This window comes from Oncorhynchus gorbuscha, linkage group LG06 (assembly GCF_021184085.1).
Source record: "Oncorhynchus gorbuscha isolate QuinsamMale2020 ecotype Even-year linkage group LG06, OgorEven_v1.0, whole genome shotgun sequence".
Lineage (NCBI taxonomy): Eukaryota > Metazoa > Chordata > Actinopteri > Salmoniformes > Salmonidae > Oncorhynchus > Oncorhynchus gorbuscha.
The window spans coordinates 48,800,894-48,827,968 of record NC_060178.1 but is presented as its reverse complement, the minus strand read 5'-3'; the positions used below and the strand labels follow the sequence as shown (position 1 = coordinate 48,827,968).

The window sequence follows — 27,075 nt, the reverse complement described above, 5'->3', positions numbered from 1 at the left end:
GTAAAATATATATATATTTTTTTTTACAGCAACACTGCAAGACCTTTCTGTAATTTCAACAGTAAAACACTGTAAACTACTGTAAATGTGTATTAATATAGTATTAATTATGGTGCATTGTGGGAAAACGTTGTGGGTGGGGAAAGAGTCTCTGCCCCATTAAAATATTTTAAGGCGTTCCTTGTAAGAGGCTATATTTGTCAAGTACCCCTGACTGCAGTGGCCAGGCTCAATGTGGATGGAATCAAACATTTGACTCCATCCAAAAGTTTTGACTTTTTTTTTGTCCATCTGAGGTCGTTTGCACAAGGCACACGTTGAATACAAAACGTATTTCATTTTTGAAGATCGTAAGAAATATTAACTGCCTGTTCAGGGGCAGAACAACAGATTTGTACCTTGTCAGCTCGGGGGTTTGAACACGCAACCTTCCGGTTACTAGTCCAACGCTCTAACCACTAGGCTACGCTGCCGCCCCCATATGAAGTGGTAACAGCAGATGTGTTGTAACACTTTTAGCTTCATGCTATATTTGAGACAAACTGCTGATAATGTTGCAGTGAACAACAGACTTGTTATGTATGTTATGTACTGTTAAAATTGTATTTATAAATGTTATAACGTTCTAATTATATTATTTCATTGAGCATATATAAACATACAGTTACTACCTATCCTGATTTATAATGCTATTTATTGTCCTCATGAGAATGGACACAGACTATACCATATAGACATACTGACAAGCTGAATGTGCTTTGTACATTAAGTTATACCGGCTCCAGTAAAGAGATCAGAGCCTCGGGTGATTTTAACAAGTGATTTTAAGGATGCAAATGAAAGGTTTTTATAACGTTCAAGACTCACGACAAGGGAAAGTTCTGCGGGAGAACCAGGCACCACCATCGCCTAATATGCTGCATGTTTTGAAAAGAAAAATCACACAATCGGATGGCTATCCCAAAAACCATTATATCCACGAGTGATGAGAATTTCATAATTTATTACATACCTCAGTGAATATATTTCAGGATGTAGAAGACACCCCCCCTCAAGAAGTCAGCGCATGTCACATCAGCATCCAGGAGTTTGATGAATGACTTGTGTACGTAGTGTAAAAACTATAGGCAATAAGTCCCAAAAAGTGTCAACAATAATAAACAAGAAGAAGTATGAGCAATAACAGAAATAATAATAATTATTTATATGTTATAACAGAAAATAGGACTAATATAATATACTGAATAGCCAGCATCTTACCATCACAACAAACACCCCACAGTTGTTTGTGAAACCTTGCGTTGGTTGGCCCCTGTGGTGTGAACAAGGTACCATATTCAATAAAGGAATGACAATCAAGACTTTTGGTCCAGTTCAGTGGAATCATTTAAAGGAATATATAACCTGAACATCATCCACACCAAAAGTCCTCCAAGGTCCAGGGGACAAGATCCGAGCACTGTTTCTGTGAACAGAGTATGTGAAGTAAAGGAAAAGTACAATTCAACAGCTTTTTATACTCCAGTGTGCATAACAGTTTTGAACACAGTTGGAACTGAATTAGCCCAAGTATGGTTCACAACATGTGTGGGGTGTTGCTGAACCAGAAAATGTATTTTCGACTGCAAACACACCATTTCTCACCTCAATTGCACTCACATGTCAAAGATCTTTCATTGGACACCGTTTCAAAGCAATGTGTTTGCTTTCTTCGTAAATGTGTTTTGAAGGTTTTCTCATTCAACTTCAGTTTGCGGTGTGGACAAATTACAATGACTTTTCTTGACTTGCCATGTATGTTGGGACCAGGTGATTTCATTATTGTATGTACTATGATTAGGCCGTGTAGACTCGCTATGTGTAACTAAGGGAATGGCCGTCGGCATCAACGATACACATTTAGAACCAGCCAAACACAACGAGGCATACATTGAAGAAACACAGAAAATCAACGATCTAATCGATTACATAACTGTACATGTAAACCTAGGCTTATTGCTCAAGTAGGCAAATTTGTCCAAATAAGATTCCCTCATTGTGAGCAATTAGCTAGCTCACGTGCTAATCGGTGCTAATTAACGCTATGCTAACATCGGTACGGTATTTGGTCATATAAAAATACACCACTGCACTGGTATAACATGAATATTACAAAGTACATTACGCATAATGACAGTCTCAGTTACTTCCATGGTTTATATTTTATCCATGTAGGTTAGGTTAGGTTTGATTAAGATTCGCTTTCGTTGACGTTGATACCTTCGACATTTACCTCAAGTTGGGTGACCTTGAAGGAGCCGGGAAGCGTTCGGGTTATATGCGTTTGACTCCACCCACATTGAGCCCAGCCCAGGCGTTTGACTCCAACCACATTGAGCCCGGCCCCGACGTTTTACTCCGCCCACATTGAGCCCAGCCCCGGCATTTGACTACACCCACATTGAGCCCAGCCCCGGCGTTTGACTCCACCCACATTGAGCCCAGCCCCGAACTGCACACTGCAGTCAGGGGCTTCTCATATTTTTTGCACCTTTGAGCGAGAATGCTGTGCCCCCACAAAATATGGTATTATAGTGTATTTCAGAAATTCTACAAACCTCTACAGTGACTTACTGGCCAATTGCTGCCAGTCATTTACTGCCATTCAGAATACATTTTGGAGTGCCAAAAACCTTTTGAACATTAGTGGGTGTGGTATTGGTTCTCACTCATTAACATATTTTGAGGCGTGTCTTGTAAGAGAGGGAGATTGCTGTACAGATGTAAGTGATACTTGAGTGTTTCCCCAACAAATACATTTATATTTATAGGGGACACATCAAAGTGGCAGGAAATCTCAAACCTTTAATGTTTGAGTAGCCATATCCTTTTGATCTGTTTTGCCCTGTAGTCACTGTCATTTTAGAAGCCTTTGTTAAGGCCTAAAATGCAAGCGATTATAAACCCACCAAATATAAGTTGGTATGCTGTGATATATCATTCAAGTGGAACTAACAGCGTTTAAAATACTTTGCAGATATGAAATAAACAGATAATTATATCAATAAAAAAAATCAAATTCACAGTTTATGCTGCAAAACCAACTTTATAAGAGGTTTTAAAAATAGGTTATATTTGGCATTCCATGACATACACAAAGATATTGTTGGCTGAATAGATGAATGCAGTTCAATGCATGATTAGTATAATTCACCAATACTTTTCTTAGTAGTCCAAAAAATATTGCTATCAGGTTGTAAATCACAGTTGGCCTGGTACATTGTTTGCTGTCTCTATTCGAGATGCACTGTTTCAGTTTCAATGACTCGATATGTTCGACAAAAACGGACGATTGTAACTAAGGCTGGGAATATCAATATAATCAAACTAGCAAGGGCAATGGTCACAAGTCAGTCATAACTTTGCTAATATGCTAGTGTACATATTTATGGATCAAGCTAGCTGCTAGGAGGACATCATGTCATTGGATGAGTGGGTGAGTGACTGACTTTTCCCCCTCGTATCGTTTTTCAGTGGCTACACAGCTAGAGATGCACGTGTCATTTGGTTTGGTGGCAAGAAATGTGAATCACTTTGCTAGCTATGCTAAATGACTTATCCAGTTAGCATATCTCTTGTGTGTTAAAATTCACTCTGGCTAACTATCTACTCTGATTTCAGCGCACTCTTGTTTGAGTGTGCCAGAGTGCAGAATAACTGATGAATTTACAAAGCCACAAGACTAGCTGAATATGACTGGTGTCAGTAAATGTAGGCAATAATTATCGTTAGAGTTGCGTCAATTCGAATCTGGTATCAGGATAAATATGACAATGAGTCACCGATTTTATACTATGTATTTTTTATTAGCTAAGCAATAACTGGCAAATGCAACTTTCGTATATACGAGCTCATTGTAATACCACGCAGGACATAACAGGGAACTTGCAGGATGTATGTAAACAGTATTCTTATACTGTGATGGACGTAGTTCCAACCCGTCTGTTGGCCTATCACAGTAGAGGCTGAGCGTGGTTTAGACTTGCTCAGCCTATCGCAGGCGCTCAGGCTGGTTCCCGCCTCTTGGAGTCCTCCCTCTGTCGATGTATAGATTCTTACTGTTCTGGTATCGCAGCCTAGTTAGAACAGTTGCTCAGTTCCTGCTATTGTGTTGTTCAGTATTTTTCCATCTCAGTTAAACCTCGCGATGACCACCCCTCCCTATACCTGATTAACCACAACTTTGTAAGATACATCAAGTCACACCATGTGCTCAATATTGTCACATACAAACACAAGGACAAAGCATCTGCTGGGCTGTTATCTGCAGTTTTGCAACATGCAGGTCACACCATGTTACTCAGTTCTTGTCACACACACAAACAGGCAAGTAGATGTAGCAAGCAGTTGTTTAATCTCATGATGATGCTCAAGTGCACAAATGCAGATACTTCACACAGCCAACATCAGATAATATTTAATCATATATATATTGTAATGGCTATAATGTAAAACACAGAATCCCACATTAGTCACGAATGCTCTATAAAACACGTGTATAGGCTAACCAACTCTGCTAGGGCGAGTAAAAGGATAATTGAGGTGTTCTCTCATTTGTGTCAGGAAGTAGCTAGCAAGCTCGTCAACTTCAACCAGTTAGCTTGGTTGCTTGATTGGGACAACACATGCATTATTAGCAGGTAAAACTGCATTGTTGCTTAAGGGCTTGTAAGTAAGCATTCCACTGTAAGGTTGTATTCGGTGCCTGTGATAAATAACATTTTATTTTATTTGAAGCTGCAAATCAAATTGCATTTGTCACATACACCGAATACAACAGGCGTTGACCTAACAGTGAAATGCTTACTTACAAGCCCTTAATTAACCGACAATGCTTTAAGAAGGTCAGATAAAAAAAAAAAGTGTTAATAAGTAGAACATAGAAAATAAAAGTAACAGATAATTAAACAACAGGTAAAATAACAAGGGAGGCTGTATACAGGGGGTACCGGTACATAGCCTTAACTCTTAATTAACTCAATGTGTGAGGGCACCGGTTAGTCGAGATAAAATAACAAGCGAGGCTGTATACAGGGGGTACCGGTACATAGCCTTAACTCTTAATTAACTCAATGTGTGAGGGCACCGGTTAGTCGAGATAAAATAACAAGCCTTAACTGCCTTAATTAATTAACTCAATGTGTGAGGGCACCGGTTAGTCGAGATAAAATAACAAGCGAGGCTGTAGGGCACCGGTTACAGGATAAAATAACAAGCGAGGCTGTATACAGGGGGTACCGGTGCCTTAACTCTTAATTAACTCAATGTGTGAGGGCACCGGTTAGTCGAGATAAAATAACAAGCGAGGCTGTATACAGGGGGTACCGGTACATAGCCTTAACTCTTAATTAACTCAATGTGTGAGGGCACCGGTTAGTCGAGGTAAAATAACAAGCGAGGCTGTATACAGGGGGTACCGGTACATAGCCATAACTCTTAATTAACTCAATGTGCGAGGGCACCGGTTAGTCGAGGTAATTGAGGTAATATGTACATGTAGGTAGAGTTAAAGTGACCATGCATAGATTATAAAAAGAGAGTGGCAGCAGCGTAAACGAAGGGATCTGGGTAGCCATTTTGATTAGCTGTTCAGTCTTATGGCTTGGGGGTAGAAGCTGTTAAGACACTTTTTGGACCTAGATTTGGCGCTCCGGTACCGCTTGCCGTGCGGTAGCAGAGAAAACAGTCTATGACTATGGTTGCTGGAGTCTTTGACAATTTCTAGGGCCTTCCTCTGACACCGCTTGGTGTAGAGGTCCTGGATGGCAGGAAGCTTGGCCCCAGTGATGCACTGGGCCGTACGCACTACCCTCTTTGGTGCCTTGAGGTTGGAGGCAGAGCAGTTGCCATACCAGGCAGTGCTCTTGGTGGTGCTCTTGGTGGTGCTCTTGGTGGTGAACCTTTTGAGGATCTCAGGACCCATGCCAAATCTTTTCAGTCTCCTGGGGGGGATAAGCTCTGTCGTGCCCTCTTCATGACTGTCTTAGTGTGTGTGAACCATGATAGTTTGTTGGTGATGTGGACACCAAGGAACTTGAAACTCTCAACCTGTTAAACTACAACCCCGTCGATGAGAATGAGGGCGTACTCGGGCCTCCTTTTCCTGTAGTCCACAATCATCTCCTTTGTCATGATCACGTTGAGGGAGAGGTTGTTGTCCTGGCACCACATGGCCAGGTCTCTGACCTCCCCCTATAGGCTCTCTCATCGTTGTCGGTGATCAGGCCTACCACCGTTGTGTCATCAGCTGATTTGATGATGATGGTGGAGTCGAGCCTGGCCACACAGTCATGAGTGAACAGGGAGTACAGGAGGGGACTGAGCACGCACCCCTGAGGGGCCCCCATGTTGAGGATCAGCATGGCGAATGTGTTGTTCCCTACCCTTTCCACCTGGGGGTGGCCTGTCAGGAAGTCCAGGATCCAGTTATAGAGGTGTTTAGTGGTGAAACATAAGATATTACAGTTTTTAATGCCCCGTTGGTAGGATATATGTGCTCGTAGTTCGTCTATTTTATTCTCGATTGATTGTACACTGGCTAAAAGGACTGATGGTAAAGGTAGATTGCCCTCTCGGCGACAGATCCTTACAAGGCACCCGGATCGGCGTCCACGATAACTCTGTCTTTTCCTCCTGCGAATGACGGGGATGAGGGCCTTGTCTGGTGTAAATCCTTCTCGTCCGACTCGTTGAAGAGGGGTGTGGTATTGATGGAGTTTGATGCGCCATGAGTTTGTGCTCATGGCGCATCAGACCATAACATAAAAACATTGTGGTTATTTATACATATAGAACATCATTAATGAGAGACTGGGTTAGCGAATCGTACTTGCAACCACAAATCTCAATGTATGACCATGAAATTCTAAGTACAATCTCAGGTAGTTCTGTCATCATTATAATCCCAATTAAAGTTGTGCTGTTGCAACTGCTTGTACACACACAGTCCAGTTCAAAGTGAATGATAGCAGGCCCTTGTGGCAAATACAGTACAGAGAGTGTTCTTAGTGCCAGCATCATTTTGTGTTGGTAAATGGAAAGCTACGAAAAATATAGATAAACTCTCTTGGTAAATAGTATTGTCTACAGCCATCAAACTTAACTCTGCACCTCAAAGCCAGTTTCATTGCTTTGTTTCATTGTTCCCCTCTAATCAAGGACTGATTTAGACCTGGGACACCAGGTGGGTGCAATTATTTATCAGGTAGAACAGAAAACCAGCAGGCTCCGGACCTCGTAGGGTAAGATTTGAGTACAGCTGGTCTACAGCTGATCATACGGTACTCTAACTCAGGCACGCAGAACCTCAAATCTCCCATAAGATCGCGCACTAGCTGCTGTTAACAGACACCCCCCAGTTTAACTAACGCTCCCTTTCTGTCCTGCCGATTGTATAGAAGAACCAGCTCGGTTGATGTTTTCCACGTCCTTGTTCATCCATGTCTCGGAGAAACATAGGATATTATAGTTCTTCAAATCACATTGACAGGATAGTCTTGAACGGAGGTCGTCCAGTTTATTCTCCACATTCGCCAATAGAATGGAGGGTGGAGGTGGTTTATCCACTCGCCGACGTAGTCTCGTCAGGTATCCCGCACGCCGCCTTTTCATTTTTGAGTGTCAGGGTTTTGGGCCTGGTCTGAGCAGAATGTCCTTCGCCGCCGACTCACTGAAGTAGAAAGTCTCGTAGAAAGGATTGCGGAAATGTGTGGACAAAAGTTTAGATCTCTCACGCAACTGTTTGGACTAATGATTGCACCCCTTGACAGACAGCTAGGTCAGTGTATAGCCTTGGTCAGCATTGGTCAGTGCACAGTCAAGAAATATACAAATATAATGCACTTGAGTGTAGGGTACCTTTTCCAATATACTGTATATATTTTCTTATGGCCTGAGAATTAGTATCTTTCATTGATTGTTTTGCCAGTTGGATCGTTTGTGGGAGCTCTGACAGTCAATAACGTAGCCTAGGGATTGACAAGTAGAACGTAATAAATACTAAAGTTAAGCCATCTGCCATTCATCTTTCAACTAAATAAATAAATATATAAATAAAGGAAACGATCATTGAGGATTGCAAGAAGTCCGAAATATGGAAGGTAATGGGACTGGACCTGTTTATTTTGACACAACACTCACTATTGCGTTCTTGAATGCATTGACTTGCATTCCTTCACCGTTCCATCACTTAGACCATGTTAATTGGGTTAGGTGCTGTATTCCCGACTGCACGCTACCCAGTCATTGTTTTGACTGCTGCGTGGGAATGCATTGTATGCTGCGTTTATGATGGACATCTCTCTTGTCTAATGTGAAACATTCAACAAAGTGTCTTAATCATAAGGTACCATATCAAGGTCATAACATACCTATTTTCATTCTCAGATATTGATCCTGGGCCACTTCAGCACCAAGCTTCTGTCGACATGCTGCAGGAGGGAATCACCAGCATGTCACACTAATGGGAATTATAATTTTCATAAATGTCTTACTTCCGACCGTTGCGGATTGTAACCGTGATTTCAGGACAACAATATGACAGCAATTGTGGTGGTGCACAATCTGTGGTTGACTTCGTTTGTAATTGGAGAATTACATTGCAAGTGGACGTTTTCACACCTCAAAGTGACGCTTCTGTTTCATGTAGAAGGGATGTGAAAATATTAGATCCCTGTAAGGCTGTCTGTTTTCTTACATGCAAGATGGATATAAGAATGTGTCCCCACAACAGCATAAGCAAGACTGGCATATCATTAGCATAGAACTTCTCAGGTACTCAATTAGTACAAATAACCAAAGGCTACTTAGAATATGTTTAAAACAGTTGAAAGGGGTGTTATTGATATCCGCACCATGAACTGAAATTAAACTGTATTTTCTCTTAGCTGTGGAGGACCTCTACAAAAGCAGAGAGCCTGTACTGGAAATGAAGGCCATCTACTTCATGACCCCGACAGCAAAGGTTCAACATCATTAAATGTCTAGGATAGGATAAAGTAATCCTTCTCCCCCCTGAAAAGATTTAGATGCACTATTGTAAAGTGGCTGCTCCACTGGATGTCATAAGGTGAACGCACCAATTTGTAAGTCGCTCTGGATAAGAGCGTCTGCTAAATGACTTAAATGTAAATGTAATGTCTCTACACCATACTCCACCTCAATATGAAAATGTCTATATTGATCATCATTCCAAACAAAATAGTACAACTTGTTCTAGTTTTGACAGGGCTGTGAATGTGTATTTGTCGTGAAATATTTCCATTCAGTGTTGACAGTGTGTGGATGCCTTCATTGGTGACTTCAAGCTGAAACCTAAGTACAAAGCAGCATATGTTTATTTCACAGACTGTAAGTATATACTGAGGGAAGAAATATTCTGTCTTTTTTTATTATAAACCCCTTTATTGATGGTCAATTATTCTGGAACTCTCCCCACATCAGATTGTTCTGATGAGTTGTTCAGCAAGATGAAACAGTACTGTGCAAAATACATACGTGTCTGCAAGGAAATAGACATTTCCTTCTTGCCCCAGGAGTCCCAAGTAAGTTTTTTTTATTTTCCATTCACATAAGAAACTGTTACTCTCCCTTACAAAATAACTTGCACCATTTCAGTTACGTAGGTTATTCATTTTTGTTGGTCTCTTGGTGCTGGATGTCTGTAGGGCAAAAAGGTACACAAAATCCTGGAAGGGCGTTGCTTTAAAATCTTGATATGATGTTATAAAATGTGGCAATCTGTCAACGCTAGGATTCTGTAACGGAATATCTGGATACAGTAACACTTGTAGATTTATTCAAAAGACCTGTTGTCAGGAGAAAATGCTTGAGGGGTGTGACTTGGATTATATGATCTGTGTTTTATCCCTCTAAAAAAACTGCTTTTAAGAATGCAGAAGCATGGGAAGATTATCAGTTACCGTGTGTTGATGGCACCTAGTATTTGAGAGTGAAGCTGAACACGATGAATTCAGTCAAAATGATTGACTTTTGTAAATGGCATAAACACTTTTCTGGATGTGCCTCTCAGCTGTATTGCTGCATATTTAATGCAGCATTCTGTACATTATGGTGCATTGTGGAAAAATATTGTGGGAGGGGAAAGAAACACTTGCTCATTAACATATTTAGAGGCTTAAGTGGCTATATTTATAAACATATATTTATTTATAGCACCAGTTAGTGAGAGTCATGTACAAATTGAAGTTTTATCTGGTAGTAGTTCCCTAACAATTGAATGTATAGTGGGGAGAACAAGTATTTGATACCCTGCCGATTTTGCAGGTTTTCCTACTTACAAAGCATGTAGATGTCTGTAATTTTTATCATAGGTACACTTCAACTGTGAGAGACGGAATCTAAAGCAAAAACCCAGAAAATCACATTGTATGATTTATTTGTTGTTTTGTTTTTTCGTGGTATCCAATTGTTTAGTAGCTACTATCTTGTCTCATCGCTACAACTCCCGTACGGGCTCGGAAGAGACGAAGGTTGAAAGTCATGCGTCCTCCGATACACAACCCAAGCAAGCCGCACTGCTTCTTAACACAGAGCACATCCAACCCGGAAGCCAGCCGCACCAATGTGTCAGAGGAAACACTGTGCACCTGGCAACCTTGGTTAGCGCCCACTGCGCCCGGCCCGCCACAGGAGTCGCTGGTGCGCGATGAGACAAGTAAATCCCTACCGGCCAAAGCCTCCCTGACCTGGTCGACGCTAGGCCAATTGTGCGTCGTCCCACGGACCTCCTGGTCGCGGCCGGTTACGACAGAGCCTGGGCGCGAACCCAGAGTCTCTGGTGCCACAGCTGGCGCTGCAGTACAGCGCCCTTAACCACTGCGCAACCCGGGAGGCACATTGTATGATTTTTATGTAATTAATTTGCATTTTATTGCATAACATAAGTATTTGATCACCAACCAACTAGTAAGAATTCCGGCTCTCACAGACCTGTTAGTTTTTCTTTAAGAATCCATCCTGTTCTCCACTCATTACATGTATTAACTGCACCTGTTTGAACTTGTTACCTGTATAAAAGACACCTGTCCACACACTCAATCAAACAGACTCCAACCTCTCCACAATGGCCAAGACCAGAGAGCTGTGTAAGGACATCAGGGATAAAATTGTAGACCTGCACAAGGCTGGGATGGGCTACAGGACAATAGGCAAGCAGCTTGGTGAGAAAGCAACAACTGTTGGCGCAATTATTAGAAAATGGAAGAAGTTCAAGATGATGGTCAATCACCCTCGTTCTGGGGCTCCATGCAAGATCTTACCTCGTGGGGCATCAATGATCATGAGGAAGGTGAGGAATCAGCCCAGAACTACACGGCAGGACCTGGTCAATGACCTGAAGAGAGCTGGGACCAGAGTCTCAAAGGAAACCATTAGTAACACACTACGCCGTCATGGATTAAAATCCTGCAGCGCACGCAAGGTCCCCCTGCTCAAGCCAGTGCATGTCCAGGCCCGTCTGAAGTTTGCCAATGACCACCTGGATGATCTAGATGAGGAATGGGAGAAGGTCATGTGGTCTGATGAGACAAAAATATAGCTTTTTGGTCTAAAGTCCATTCGCCGTGTTTGGAGGAAGAAGAAGGATGAGTACCCCAACCCCAAGACCACCATCCCAACCGTGAAGCATGGAGGTGGAAACATCATTCTTTGGGGATGCTTTTCTGCAGAGGGGACAGGACACACAGCCAGTGTCTCCGTAAGAAGCATCTCAAGGTCCTGGAGTGGCCTAGCCAGTCTCCAGACGTGAACCCAATAGAACATTTTTGGAGGGAGCTGAAAATCCGTATTGCCCAGCGACAGCCCCAAAATCTGAAGGATCTGTAGAAGGTCTGTATGGATGAGTGGGCCAAAATCCCTGCTGCAGTGTGTGCAAACCTGGTCAAGAACTACAGGAAACGTATGATCTCTGTAATTGCAAACAAATGTTTCTGTACCAAATATTAGGTTCTGCTTTTCTGAGGGTCTTTGACCCTGTGACCCCCATCCTTTTAGCTTGCCATGTGCCTTAAGCATGTTCTTAAGGCACATGGTAAGGAGGCCTACAAACCTGACTCAGTTACACCAGCCTTGTCAGGAGGAATGGGGCAAAATTCACCCAACTTATTGTGTGAAGCTTGTGGAAGGCTACCCAATGTGTTTGACCCAAGTTAAACAATTTAAAAGCATTGCTACCAAATACTAATTGAGTGTATGTAAACTTCTGACCCACTGGGAAGGTATGTTTTTTGTTACGTTTGTGGCTGGGGGCTGCGATGGTAATTGCGTAACTGTGTTACTGACAATTATTGATGAAGACTGTCAAAAAATAACTGTTAATTTTTTAAAACTGGCCTACATTAATTTTAGGATTTTTTTTAATGTACCGAATCTACTCGCATTAACATCTGCTAACCATGTCTAGGCGACCAATAAAATGTGACTTAAATTTGACTTGAGTGTTTACTAATGATTATAGTCCCTGACCAACCTCTAAAGCCTTTCAGAGCCTGTTTCCCACCAACCCTATATAACAAATAGACATATCACCCACTGCTGAGATAGCCTAGATGAAGATAAGGATTTGCTCGGTCACTGTACTCCCCAATACATATAAGACAGGGGTGTCAAACCCATTCCACGGAGGGCCTAGTGTCTGCAGGTTTTTGGTTCTTCCTTTCAATTAAGACCTAGACAACCAGGTGAGGGGAGTTCCTTGCTAATTAGTGACCTTAATTCATCAATCAAGTCCAAGGTGGAGCAAAAACCCGCAAACACTCTGTCCTCCGTGGAATGACTTTGACACATGTGGTATAAGACATCAATCTAAGTAATAACAACTAAATGTATTCAACAGCAGTCGACAAGGTTGTTCTGGCTCTGATGCACTAATGTTGTCAAATGGACAATGTGCCAATCCTGACATGGTATAATTTGATATGGAATCCTTTCTTAATTTATAGACTAATCAACATTGATCAGGCCCTGTCCTGGCCGATATACTGCCCTAGGTGAAACCAAAAAAAAGTAGAATAGTAGCCTTGGCTATACAGTATCGGCCCACAATGCACTCTTATGAATGCCCATGTGGTAGCCTAAAATTGTCAAACGGACAGTTTTCCATTAATGTAACCAAAATGACAGGGATTAGTTTATTTTTATGCATGTATTAATTACAGCAATTCTCGTGTTTGCAGAGTAAAAAACCTGCTACACTTCTTTGTAAGGGACTTACGTGCTCCATGTGAGCAATGAGCATGTCTGGTTTCTCTGCCCTGTAAATGTTGAAGGAGCGTGCTCGCGCCTGAGTAGGCATTAGGACCGTCTCAGACCAAAAATAATAATTATAATCATGGTCGACCGAGAGTCGTCCTGTTCTTTTCGACCAATTACTTGGTCGAAATGTTTAAAAATATTTTTCCATATGTAGACAGACACCCTATGCACTGGGCTTGTCTGATGTTTTAATCATACTGATTGATTAAATAATTAAGATACAAATGACTGGTCACCCTGTGTTAAAAAAATGACAGCGAGTGCCTGTGTGACTTGCGCACGTTGTCTCGCACTCCCCCTGCACTGCAGTGAAAAGGCACCACATCAAGTGTTTGTTGCGCTGTCCATGCTGAAGCTGCAACATCATTTTAGCCATTTTAGTTTTACTTGTTTCTGACTGAAAAGTTCTGTTATCGAAATCCCTAATTTGTTTAGGAACACATTCCCTTTTCCCTCAACTGAGGCTCCTGAGTGGTGCAGTGGTCTAAGGCACTGCATCTCAGTGCTTGAGGCGTCACTACAGACACCCTGGTTCGAATCCAGGCTCTATCACAACCGGCTGTGATTGGAAGTCCCATAGGGTGGCGCACAATTGGCCCAGCATCGTCCGGGTTTGGTCGGTGTAGGACGGCATTGTAAATAAGAAGTTGTTCTTAACTGACTTGCCTAGTTAAATAAAAAAATACTTGCTCTCTTTACGTGAAACCTGTAAGCATTTCATGCATGGGACCACTAGGATCTGACCTATAGCCTATCATAATCACGTCAATAAATTGGATATAACAAACTCCAAACACAGTAACGTGACAGTAAAATGGATTATTATTATTATAGGACGTGACAAATAAACTCGAAATGGGCAAATATTTACTGGTTGCTCAGGAGGGAAAGGGGAAGTTAGATCTTTGGAAGACATTTGACTTAAGGTCGTTGAGGAAACTACTGGAGATCAAGAAAAAGGAGGGTATAGGAGCACGCACTGCGTGAGAATTATTTGTGCCAAACAGTTGCTGTTAGATTACAATATATTTTTTCCTCTGACCATTTGGAAGTGTAAACAACACTAAATAAGTGTAAATGTGAGACTTTTCTAACAAAGATTTAAAAAATATGTATAAAGCCTTTATTTACAGCAGACTGAAAACAAACAGTTGCATGCATTTGTGAATTGAGGTTTATTTATTGTTTAGGCTAATTATTCAAAGCTCTGTTTTTATTTAATTTTAAAACTAAAATGCTTGATTGCATTTCAAAATATGAATATCTCATCTGTTGGCATGAACGAATTAATGATACATTACAGTGATACATTTGAAATAATTAATGATACAGTACAGTGATACATTTGAAATAATTAATGATACAGTACAGTGATACATTTGAAATAATTAATGATACAGTACAGTGATACATTTGAAATAATTAATGATACAGTACAGTGATACATTTGAAATAATTAATGATACAGTACAGTGATACATTTAAATAATTAATGATACAGTACAGTGATACATTTGAATAATTAATGATACAGTACAGTGATACATTTGAAATATAGGCATAAATAAATTATGGTATTAAGACTAAACAGGACGCGCTCTAAGGCCTACAGCTCGATGGTGGTTATACAAGCCTACTAATGATAACGATCACAATAATTGTAATAATAAAAATAAGGAGATTTATATTTTTAAAGGACAGTATAGGAGCGAGAGCTGCGTGCATATTATGTGTGACAAACAGGTACTGTTAGATTACAATATTATTTTTCTGCCTGTTTGGAATGGTGTAAACAACACTGGATAAATTATAATACCAGTCTGTTAAAAAACTAAAATTAAATATAAAGCCTTTTTATAGCATAGCAAAGATTAAAAACAGCCGAATCTGTGAAATGGTTTTATCCAACATTTTGCCATTGTATGAGGGTTGATGCTCACAGAATCAGTAGACTATTAATCAAACAGGCAACAGAATCAGTAGGCTATTAATGAAACAGGCAACAGAATCAGTAGGCTATTAATGAAACAGGCAACAGAATCAGTAGGCTATTAATGAAACAGGCAACAGAATCAGTAGGCTATTAATGAAACAGGCAACAGAATCAGTAGGCTATTAATGAAACAGGCAACAGAATCAGTAGGCTATTAATGAAACAGGCAACAGAATCAGTAGGCTATTAATGAAACAGGCAACAGAATCAGTAGGCTATTAATGAAACAGGCAACAGAATCAGTAGGCTATTAATCAAACAGGCAACAGAATCAGTAGGCTATTAATCAAACAGGCAACAGAATCAGTAGGCTATTAATCAAACAGGCAACAGAATCAGGATCTGATTTATTTCTGTAGATGTATATGGATGATTTAAAAAAGCCAGGCACATTTAACAGTTAGGCTATTGATTATAGACTTAATTAAGTTGGTTCCCGCTCTCCTCAATTTTCTTAGAGAATTAGGCTAAAGCAAAGGCTGTTTCCTCATCGCTGCTGCCTACGCCACCTTGTTCTCAATCTCAATATGCTGGTTAACTTTGCTATTATGCACATAGCAACATAGCGAAAGGCTGCAATTCTACACCGCACTGAAGATCGTTTCAGAACCACGGACAGCGACCGTATCCAACGTGGGAGAAAGCACATTTGTTATAAAATAATATTCTATTTATTAATGTTGCACCATTATTTTTACATAATATAACCATATACAATTTCAGTGTCACGTGCCTTAGAGTGATGGACTCTGCAATCCCTGTGGCCTCCACAATGGATGAGTCCTTTGAGACAGGTGTCTTGTGCACCATGAACAAAAAAACAAAAACAAATTGTGACTGCTCGACTGAAGAAATCTCGGTCAACCAACAGCCTATTGAGCAAACAATCGACCAGTTGACTAAATGGGGTCAGCCCTAGCATGCATTGAAGTACCTGGCCTGCTTCTCACAAATGCAGGAAAGTGCCCAGCTGGGCTTCTGTCATTGTTTTCTTTACCTTACACAGTAAGTCAATTAAGTATTTTTTTTTTTACATAATTAATTAAAATTATAATAGTTCCTCACAGTATGTTTCCAGGAAAAATCTTTCAAACACTCTCCCTCTTGATAATCAGTGTTTCTGATAAATAGGCTATAGGGTGGCAACTTTGAAAAATCTCAATTGTAAAATGTGAACTCTGCAAAAAAAGAAAACAACCCTTTTTCAGAACCCTCTCTTTCAAAGATAATTCATAAAAATCCAAATAACTTCAAGGATTAAAGGTTTAAACACTATTTCCCATGCTTGTTCAATGATCCACAAACAATTAATGAACATGCACCTGTGGCATTGTCGTTAAGACTAACAGCTTACAGAAAGTAGACAATTAAGGTCACAGCTATGAAAACTTAGGACACTATAAAGAGGCCTTTCTACTGACTCTGAAGAACACAAAAAGAAAGATGCCCAGGGTCCCTGCTCATCTGCGTGAACGTGCCTTAGGCATGCTGTAATGAGGCATGAGGACTGCAGATGTGGCCAGGGCAATAAATTGCAATGTCCGTACTGTGAGATGTCTAAGACAGCGCTACAGGAAGACAGGACGGACAGCTGATTGTCCTCACAGTGGCAGACCACGTGTAACAACACCTGCACAGGAACATCACACCTGCGGGACAGGTAGAGGATGGCAACAACTGCCCGAGTTACACCAGGAACGCACAATCCCTCCATCAGTGCTCAGACTGTCCTCTATAGGCTGAGAGAGGCTGGACTGAGGGCTTGTAGGCCTGTTGTAAAGGCAGGTCCTCACCAGACATCACCGGCAACAACGTCGCCTATGGGCAAAAACCCACCGTCGCTGGACCAGACAGGACTGCCAAATAGTGCTCTTCACTGACGAGTTGTGGTTTTGTCTCACCAGGGGTGATGGTCGGATTCACGTTTATCGTCGAAGGAATGAGCGTTACACCGAGGCCTGTACTCTGGAGCGGGATCGATTTGGAGGTGGAGGGTCCGTCATGGTCTGGGGCGGTGTGTCACAGCATCATCGGACTGAGCTTGTTGTCCTTCCAGGCAATCTCAACGCTGTGCGTTACAGGGAAGACATCCTCCTCCCTCATGTGGTACCCTTCCTGCAGGCTCATCCTGATATAACCCTCCAGCATGACAATGCCACCAGCCATACTGCTCGTTCTGTGCGTGATTTCCTACAAGACAGGAATGTCAGTGTTCTGCCATGGCCAGCGAAGAGACGGATCTCAATCCCATTGAGCACATCTGGAACAAGTTGGATCGGAGGGTGAGGGCTTAGGGCCATTCCCCCCCAGAAATATCCGGTAACTTGCAGGTGCCTTGGTGGAAGAGTGGGGTAACATCTCACAGCAAGAACTGGCAAATCTGGTGCAGTCCATGAGGAGGAGATGCACTGCAGTACTTAGTTTCTGGTGTGGACACCAGCTGCATTGACTGTTACTTTTGATTTTGACCCCCCTTTGTTCAGGGACAGATTATTCCATTTCTGTTAGTCACATAGTCACACGTCTGTGGAACTTGTTCAGTTTATGTCTCAGTTGTTGAATATTGTTATGTTCATACGAATATTTACACTATGTTAAGTTTCCTGAAAATAAACGCAGTTGACAGTGGGAGTTTCTGTTTTGAGTTCATTTGTTTTGGTTACTACATGTAGTACTTCATAGTTTTGATGTTTTGTGTTACTACATGTAGTACTTCATAGTTTTGATGTTTTGGGTTACTACATGTAGTACTTGTAGTCATAGTTTTGATGTTTTGGGTTACTACATGTAGTACTTCACAGTTTTGATGTTTTGTGTTACTACATGTAGTACTTCATAGTTTTGATGTTTTGGGTTACTACATGTAGTACTTCATAGTTTTGATGTTTTTGGTTACTACATGTAGTACTTCATAGTTTTGATGTTTTGGTTACTACATGTAGTACTTCATAGTTTTGATGTTTTTGGTTACTACATGTAGTACTTCATAGTTTTGATGTTTTGGTTACTACATGTAGTACTTCATAGTTTTGATGTTTTGTTGTCTTCAATATTATTCTACAATAAAGACAAACCCTTGAATGAGTATGTGTCCAAACTTTTGACCGGTACTGTATGTTTTGGGGTATGTTTTTTTAAAACGTACGTACGGTTTATAAATGAGGACCTGGTGTCCCTGGAGGTGTTAAAGGGACAAATGGATGAACAGGTTGTTGGGACATCTAGTTGTCACCTGATGTCCCTAGTTTACGTGGCCTTTTGTAAGGAAGCATGTTTTACTTTACACACACCACACATATTCCTCCACACACATCCACTCACTGTTTGTTTGCTGTTGTGTTTGTGCTGTTGGCAGTGTCTTCAGTCTTTGTCTGTTTTGTCTTAAATTTATTTTTTTGTTAGTTTTTATCCCAGCCCCCGTCACCACAGGAGGCCTTTGGTCGTTAACCAGGCCGTCATTGTAAATAAGAATTCGTTATTAATTGACTTGCCTGGTTAAATAAAATAAAGTAAAATCATAGTTTTTTTATCATTATTTTCTGTTTTATAGATCACAATAAGTGGCTTATCCCAGCTTATCCCAGTTTATGAAAAAGATGCCCCACTCCAGCAAGCAGGTGTCTCAGGTATGTAGCACCATGTAACCTGGTCCGTTTTGGTTGTCATCCTGAGATGGTCTGCTCTGTTTGGGTGTGATGCCTCTGAGGCCCAGTATATTGTGGTGTTTCTTTTCCACCTGCTCTCTATGGTAATGATACTGTGGAAAAACAGGTCAGTCCTCTATTATGTGACTGGGATTGTATGGAAATTAAAGCTGTTCACTTATACTGCCATGTGGGGAAAATGTATTGATATTAGAATAAAATATTAGACAGTTTTTTTCAGCCATGTTTCTATGTCAACCACATAAAAATGTCCATCTGAATTTGACTGAACCACTTCCAGAAGAATGTGCAGGAACTCTGCAAAGCTGAGCAGGTATGCTTTACAGTGTCTCATATTTTTGGACAACATGTCACTGTTGTAATGTACACGTACGTCCCTTATGTATGACCTTGTGGTTTCTGACTGATGCTGTGTGCTCACTGTTGTGTAGGACCGGGCAGTAGGGTCTGATGTGAAGGGTCAGAAGGTGAAGGACCCGATGAGGACACTGCTTCCTGTGCTGTTGCACCCCCCACGACATCTACGGCAAGATCAGAGCTGTTCTCCTCTACATCTTCAGCCTCAACGGCAAGTCTGCTGCTCTGACTCACCCTGTGCCCTCACAGTTTTAAAGAGGATCTTTAAATGTACATGTAAACATTTAGACGCTTTTATATGGCATCTATTCAATTGAAAATTCTTTTTTACAGTTTTAAAATGGAAGATCATGAATTCCTTATGTGCCCATTGACAAAGGTACCATTGGAGCTTCAGCTATAGGAATATTCCTTCAATAGAATCTCTTTTCGTTTGGCCAATGACCATTTTTAAAACCTTTTTTCTTTCTGGTTCTGAACAGGAACAACAGAGGAGAACAAACTCATCCAACACGTTAAGATGGACGAGGACAGAGAGTTTATTCTCAACTGGAGAGAACTGGGAGTCCCCATCACATCTTCGGTTAGTGGGATTTTATAGGGCATAGCCTACTGTATGTAGTTTGCTAGATCTTGTCACGCCTTGGTCATTGTATTTTGTGTTTTCGTTATATATTTGGTCAGGCCAGGGTGTGACATGGGTTTATGTTATTGTATTTTCGTATTGGGGTTTGTAGTATTTGGGATCGCGGCTGATTAGGGGTGTTGTATAGGCTTGGCTGCCTGAGGCGGTTCTCAATCAGAGTCAGGTGATTCTCGTTGTCTCTGATTGGGAACCGTATTTAGGTAGCCTGGTTTCGCTTTGTATTTCGTGGGTGATTGTTCCTGTCTCTGTGTAGTTTCACCAGATAGGCTGTAATTAGATTTCACGTTCCGTTTGTTGTTTTTGTATTTTGTATCGTTATTTCATGTGTCACTTTTTCTATTAAAGTCATGAGTAACCACCACGCTGCATTTCGGTCCGACTCTCTTTCGACAAACGAAGAACGCCGTTACAGATCTTAGCATAGTCGTAGCCCATGTGGATTATACACTACCATCAGTGTATTGTATTATAGAGTGGAATTTCACTAGTTTTATGTTTTTTCTTGCTATTCTTATTTTGTATCTTCTTACCTTAAACTTTACTTTTATTTATGGTTTCGTTTCTATGTCTCTCTTTCACTCTCTCCCTCCAAGCTTGTTCCCACTGCTTAGGTCGTCTCGAAGGGAGCAATTTCAGGAAGAGACATACAACCTGTCCAGATGGGACACCTGTCATAAAAGACCTGATGGAGGTCAGCGTAATGCAGACGATGATAACGTTGATAAACCGTTTCTTTTGTCTCACAGAACAGAACTGTGTCACTTAGCTTTTTTTCAGGCACAAGGAGGGAGGGTGTTACAAGGGCAGGGTGGAACAGGAAGTGATGGGCCCAAACAGAGCCTGTATTCACAAAGTAGGAGTGCTATTCTAGGATCAGTTTACCCTTTTTAGATCTAGGTTCCATGGACAGTTTGGACCTGATCGTAGATCAGCACTTCTTCTCTGAGACACTTTGTAGAGTTCGAAGGTGTCAAAAATGCTCTGAATGTGAAGTTATATTACAGTTTTCATGAGTGCACCCCATAAAAGACACACCGGTAGCCTACACACCCGTTTCACACGTCGTTCGTTGTTATTATCTGTCAAAGCGGCACTACAATCAGAGGCTCCGTGCGTAGCAACTGAAGTGGGAGATGAATAATCAATGCCGAATGGAAGGAGTAGGCTACAATGATCAACCGACAGGTAGGCTGAGGTTTAATGTGAATAGTGTTGATGTGATGAGTGTTGAGTGATGAGTGTTGATGCACTACCAGATGGTATGATAGATGGCAGCAACAACTTTGTCAAACTAATGCCAGTCAGTTTGGCCACTTTGTTCTCTCTCTATTTCTCTCCCTCCTGCCCCTGAGTCTCCATTGAAGTTTCCCAAAAGAGTTGTTCTATAAAAAACGCATGTATTTCGATATCTGAAAACAAGTCATGATATTATTCAAGTAGTGAAATAATTTCAAATGCCCATCCCTAAATTGAACAAAGGCTCTGGTTACTCTGCTAGGGCTCTGGTTACTCTGCTAGGGCTCTGGTTACTCTGCTAGGGCTCTGGTTCCTCTGCTAGGGCTCTGGTTACTCTGCTAGGGCTCTGGTTACTCTGCTAGGGCTCTGGTTCCTCTGCTAGGGCTCTGGTTCCTCTGCTAGGGCTCTGGTTCCTCTGCTTGGGCTCTGGTTACTCTGCTAGGGGTCTGGTTACTCTGCTAGGGCTCTGGTTCCTCTGCTAGGGCTCTGGTTACTCTGCTAGGGCTCTGGTTACTCTGCTAGGGATGGGCATTTGAAGTGATTGCACTATTCACATGTTCAGATAGTCGAAATACATGTTAAAAATTCAATGGAGACCTGCTCACGCTACGAACTTGTTGCTGCCATAGGTTATCATACCATCTGGAGGTAGTGCCTGTCTTGACTGCATCAAATCGTTGTAAAGAAGCTAGCTAGCTACAGTAGTCCGCTAAGTTAGCCAGCTAGCTCAAGTAGCAAGTGTAATTTAGGCTATTTTGCTACGCTCCCCGTACTGGTCTACAACAACTCCTTTCATATGAAACAGCAGCCTACCTTTTGGTTGATCATTGTAGCCGCCTCCTCAATTAGCAAACTTCATTGTCATTTTTTAAATTACCCATGGAGCCTCTATAGTAAACTATACCCTGTTTTACAACATCTGATTAATAATGTTAGTTCATAAAGAAGGGATTATGTGGCATGAACAAGGAGTAATTCAACATAATGAACACCATTCCAACTAGTCTGGGGAGGAGTGGGTTCTGGGTTAAGTAAGCTGATAGGTTAACGACCCTATGGTTGAACCGACGAAACTTAGCTCTGGGGTGTTTTAGATAAGGCCGTGAGTGCATTCCTAGGTTTTCTGTTAACTAGAACTGTCAGCTAACTGGTGATCGATAATGGTGAGGGATCAAGTGTTAATTCAGTTGTGTTGTATGTCCGCATGAGTGAGTCGGGTAGGAATGGGTTTTGGGTTAAGTAAGCAGATAGGTTAACGACCCTATGGTTGAACCAACGAAACTGTCAGCTAAGTGGTGATCGATAATGGTGAGGGATCAAGAGTTAATTCAGTTGTGTTGTGTGTTTCGGAATGAACCTTTACACTTGCTTTGTCTCGGTCGAGAGGAGGAGATTCAGTCACCAATGACGTCATTTTGTATATAAGCTGTTGTTCGTGGTAACATGTTGTAACGGTTTTCTTCTGTGGACGAAGGATCGGACCAAAGCGCAGCGTGGTTAGAGTTCAACATGTTTAATAAAGACGATAACCGTGAACACTACAAAATACCAAAACAACAACTGTGGAAAAACTAAAACAGTCCTATCTGGTGCAAAGACAGAAGACAACCACCCACAAAACCTAACCAAAAACAGGCTACCTAAATATGGTTCCCAATCAGAGACAATGACTAACACCTGCCTCTGATTGAGAACCACATCAGGCCAAACATAGAAATAGACAAACCAGACACACAACATAGAATGCCCACTCAGCTCACGTCCTGACCAACACTAAAACAAAGAAAACACAAAAGAACTATGGTCAGAACGTGACACATGGTAGCGCGCTCCGAGAATAAATACTATTATCTAGTATTGATAAGACTGGTCTCCGTCTATTTTATGCAAACAAGAATCTTACAAATTCTCATAAAATAGATTAAGTGAATTCAATTAATGAAAACATATTGGAATAATGAAATTACGTTAACAATGTCATAGAACAATTTTATTAACATTTTGAATGTAGTGGCCTTTCCTTGTAGGCTATGTTTATTTAATTTAACTAGGTAGGTCAGTTAAGAACACATTCTTGTTTACAATGACAATGTTTACAATGACAATGTGATGCAGTGCCTTAGACCGCTGCTCCACTCGGTCCCCTTATGAAGCAAGGTCACATTGATCATTTAGTTTTAGACAAAGCCTCTTCATTGTCTCTACAGAGAGGATGGGGTCCATCCAGATCAGGTGCCTGGACCCTGTCCTCACATTTCAAGGCTGTGCTGAGACATTTACTTATTAACACTCCAAGTACCCCTCAGGTAATCCCAACCGTAAATTATCAGCATTGTCTTTGTACTGCAGGCATGCACCAGGTAACCTTCATTGACTCTTGTTTAAACCCACGTCCTCGCTCGAGGCATAGGCCCAATGGTTCAGTTCTATACAATCCTGTTCCAATTGAAACCAATCCCATGGTATTTTCAAATAATATAAATAATAATAATAATAATATATGCCATTTAGCAGACGCTTTTATCCAAAGCGACTTACAGTCATGTGTGCATACATTCTACGTATGGGTGGTCCCGGGGATCAAACCCACTACCCTGGCGTTACAAACGCCATGCTCTACCAACTGAGCTACAGAAGGACCAAATAATGGGACTCCATAACTCCATCTGACCTGAAATCCCGCAGCTGCGGTCTTGGAATTTGTTCATATAAATGCCAGAAGTTTGATTTCAAAGATGGATTTGATTTTAAATTCTAGCTTCTCAATCCAACGTGAACATTCTGGTCATTTCGGAAACTTGGTTGAATAATTCTGTGCTGGACTCTGATGTATCTCTGTCTGCTTATAATATTTACAGATTGGACAATTTGCAGAGGTGGTGGTGTAGACATATTTATAAAGGACCATTTAAATGTTACAGTTTCTCTTGCTGCCTCTCTCCCTAAGCAGTTTGATTGTCTCGTTCTTAATGTGGGCCTTGGTCATAATAACCAGCTGACACTAGTAGGAGTGTATCGCCCTTTCTCGGCTCCCTCATGTTCTCTTAAATCAAATCAAATCAAATTTTATTTGTCACATACACATGGTTAACAGATGTTAGTGCGAGTGTAGCGAAATGCTTGTGCTTCTAGTTCCGACAATGCAGTAATAACCAACAAGTAATCTAGCTAACAATTCCCAAACTACTACCTTATAGACACAAGTGCAAGGGGATAAAGAATATGTACATAAAGATATATGAATGAGTGATGGTACAGAGCGGCATAGGCAAGATACAGTAGATGGTATTGAGTGCAGTATATACATATGAGATGAGTATGTAAACAAAGTGGCATAGTTAAAGTGGCTAGTGATACATGTATTACATAAGGATGCAGTAGATGATATAGAGTACAGTATATACGTATACATATGAGATTAATAATGTAGGGTATGTAAACATTATATTAGGTAGCATTGTTTAAAGTGGCTAGTGATATATTTTACATCATTTCCCATCAATTCCCATTATTAAAGTGGCTGGAGTTGAGTCAGTGTGTTGGCAGCAGCCACTCAATGTTAGTGGTGGCAGTTTAACAGTCTGATGGCCGTGAGATAGAAGCTGTTTTTCAGTCTCTCGGTCCCAGCTTTGATGCACCTGTACGGACCTCGCCTTCTGGATGATAGCGGGGTGAACAGGCAGTGGCTTGGGTGGTTGCTGTCCTTGATGATCTTTATGGCCTTCCTGTGACATCGGGTGGTGTAGGTGTCCTGGAGGGCAGGTAGTTTGCCCCCGGTGATGCGTTGTGCAGACCTCACTACCCTCTGGAGAGCCTTACGGTTGTGGGCGGAGCAGTTGCCGTACCAGGCGGTGATACAGCCTGACAGGATGCTCTCGATTCACTCCTGAATTATCCAAAATCATTCATAAGACATGTTGTGAGGGTCAAGGCCAGGAACACAGGTTTAGGCCCAGATTGGAAATATTTTAGGCTTCTGAAGATTCAATGTGTAAGACAGAAAGGCTAATCAGAAAGGCTAAATCTGATTTATTATGTAACCACTGCTTCTGATTCATGAAAAATTCAGGAGTGGCAGGAAGCATTGACACTCAAATCAAACTTCTCCCATCCCTGGTGTTATGCCAGTTTGTGACAATGAGTGGTTCAAGTTATACAAGCTGAACTCTATAGCAGAAATTATCAACTAGATTCAGCAATTTATTTATAGAGCAGCTGATCGGGGGGGCGGAACATAATTATTAATCATTTGTAGACTGCAAATTGACCACAATAATCCCATATATAGTATTTAACTAAAACACCATTTCAAATCTTGCTCACATTTGTATATGATCTCTCTATAATGCTTGGGAATACTTGGGACCAGACTTCCAAAATGAAAATCCCTTGGAGACAATTTCTGGTATTGTTAGTCCAAGAATGAAAATTCCCCAAAATATTAATTATTTTGTGGATTTGTTTAGGGCTCAGAGAACTTTTGTGGGGGGGGGGGTGCAGGCAAATAAAATAAATACATGTGCCAAATTCGGGTCTGCGGGCCGACAGGTCGGGAACCCTGCTTTATAGTCTAGGTCTCGGATATGGAAGAGATGCAGATGATTATGTTTTAATGAATAAAATCATATATGATAATGTAACTTATTCATATGTTCCAATCTCACACACACCCTCTCCATATCTTAATCCCTCTCTCCTCTCCTAGTGCCCGTCAGAAACACAAGGCCAGTTCTCAGGATGTGCGGAGGAGTGGCTCCAGGCTCATCATCTTCGTCATCGGAGGGATCCGCTACTCTTGAGATTCGCTGTGCACACTGTCCATCAAGTCCTCTGAGGTCCTCATAGGTGGGTACCGACAGCAGTGGGTGGATCTCAAAAGTATTCACGGTTAGTTGCGTCCTCTCTCGTCGCTTCCAAGGTGAATTGAGACTTTTGAGATTCACCCAACCATTGCTTTTGTCCCAAACTACAGCCCAGTCAGTACCTGTTCTAGTGCTTGACACCCCCTGCTGTAAATACACGGTAGTACAAAAAACAAGAGGTAATGAATGAAAAATGATGATTCACAGTACAACGGTATGGTTCTGTCATGGTCTTGAATGTCAGGCAAAGCAACACTACAGAATGTTCTTCATCTGTGATTTTTATGACATTATTTTGTTAGTCAACAAACATGTCATTTTCATTATATCTCCAGGATCATCCCACATTGTGACCCCGATCAAGCTCCTAGATGATATTCAGGCCCTGAGCAAACCAACCTCCACCAAGGAGTCCTTTACAATAGTGAAGGAGTGACCCACCCTTTAACCCTTCCCCCTATGTAACACCAACCACACTCCCCTTTTCCCTGTACCCCTTCCCCTATGTAACACCAACCACACTCCCCTTTTCCCTGTACCCCTTCCCCTATGTAACACCAACCACACTCCCCTTTTCCCTGTACCCCTTCCCCCTATGTAACACCAACCACACTCCCCTTTTCCCTGTACCCCTTCCCCCTATGTAACACCAACCACACTCCCCTTTTCCCTGTACCCCTTCCCCCTATGTAACACCAACCACACTCCCCTTTTTCCCTGTACCCCTTCCCCCTATGACTGACTTGCACAGTTAAATACAAATAACAAATCCCTGAGAGCACAAAGTGCTCAACTTCCTCAATGGATGACGGAAGGGAATTCATATTCTAGGTACTAGTCATTAGCTATGTCTATTATTAATACTTCACTTTGAAACCTTTTGCACATTTGTAACATAATTGTTGTGCCCTACCCTAAAGTACAGTTATTACCTTTTTTAAAATCAAATCTACCTGTGTGGGTGTGTCTCTAATGGGGCCTTATAATAGGGCTCTGGTCAAATCT

General features: G+C 41.5%; 1 pseudogene; it reads left to right on the top strand.

Moving 5' to 3' along the window:
• Window positions 1-1,872: 1,872 nt before the first annotated feature.
• Window positions 1,873-26,506, top strand: LOC124038694 (annotated as a pseudogene).
• The last annotated feature ends 569 nt before the right edge of the window (window positions 26,507-27,075 follow it).